The sequence below is a fragment of the Penaeus monodon genome, chromosome 30 (assembly GCF_015228065.2).
Source record: "Penaeus monodon isolate SGIC_2016 chromosome 30, NSTDA_Pmon_1, whole genome shotgun sequence".
Classification (NCBI taxonomy): domain Eukaryota; kingdom Metazoa; phylum Arthropoda; class Malacostraca; order Decapoda; family Penaeidae; genus Penaeus; species Penaeus monodon.
Window position 1 is genome coordinate 5,925,479 of NC_051415.1, and position 1,503 is coordinate 5,926,981.

Genomic DNA, 1,503 nt, shown 5'->3' on the forward strand with positions numbered 1-1,503 from the left:
CCCAAGAACTGTCTGAGAATAGGACAAACAAACAAAGGAGTAGCAGAGGGAATCGTTAAACGTAAAATAGAAGACACTTTAATATAGACGACGAACAGCTAAAAGCGATTGGAGTGTGTTCGGAACATCTCCTTCTATGCCTCCTTGGGATCTGATCCTTGAGAGTTATGGCTGGGAATAGATGCCTGAAGAATGGACAACAGGAGGAAGCGCTATGAAACTGAAGAACTACAGTAGAGAGGAAATGCCAAGGAATAGAGAAATTCTAGAAGGTGGGGTGGAGTGGGGGGGATTAGCGTGGTATATCCCACACGATGAAATTAGGGGGGGAAAGAATGAGATAAGAAGAGTATGCGATGAGAACGGTTTCGTTTCAAGTAAAGAGGACAGCTTGGTGCAGTGTTTGTGTTTGGACAGAGCATAGTTAAACGTCAAGAAAAAGCAGGAAATATTGCATGTTGTCTTTACAAATTTAGGGAAAGCATGTAACTGACCGAAAACAAGAAGGTTTTAGAGTTTTGATGAAAGAAGTCTTGGGAGAATGCGTTAAAATAACGCTGGACATTTACGAGAGGAAAAAATCCAAGGTAGACACCGTGTGGGATTAGCATAATAATTTCTCTCCCAAAAAGGATAGTGCTCAAGATATCTATTGATTCCGCTCCTTTCAGGCATTATATAATAGGCAAACTGATAGAAGACTGGACACCACTGTGTATATTAATGGCTAATGTGCTTTAAGACATAATTAGAAATATGCTTTAAATGAATTTTGAAAACCGGAGGACAAAAGTTTTAAAGGTTAGCAGGAGGAAAACTAAACATCAAATGACAATAATGATAACGCGGAAGGAAAATCTAACTGAAATTGAAATGCTAGGTGAAAGTTTGAAAAGCGCGGATGCTCTCAAATATTTAGGATCTACACAGTTTGCAAGCGATGGGGAGCAGGGGACGGAAATAAATCATGGAATGCAAGCTGGCTCGAGAAAAGAATGTTTAGTGTTTTTGTGCGATAAGAGGATTAGTGCTAGAGTGAAAGGGAAAGTTTATAAGACGGTATACATGGTCGAAACACTGTACGGGGTTGGTGCATGATTTAAACAAGCAAGAGAATAAAGTTGATTTAAATTCTGCGGAAATCAAAATACGAAGGTCGATCGGCGATACGAACGGGAGGAGGAAAATAATGAAAGAATAAATGAGACGATAAAGTAAACAGAAATATGGGAGAAAACACGAGAAAAAGGATCAGAGTAGGAGGGGAGGCGATGAGAAGGGAAGATGCAGAGACAGGAAGGACAGTAATGAAATGGAAATGGACAACAGGCGAGGACGAGGAAAACCAAAAGGGAAGGTGGAGAGATGGAATAAAAGAGCACGTAAAGGGAAAGAAATTGGCAGGAAGAGAGATGGTGAATAAAGCAAACGGGGGAAATGCACAGAGATATTGATCTTGCAATATCCTCATCATCAACAACACCTCGTTAATCTATTGTAGTT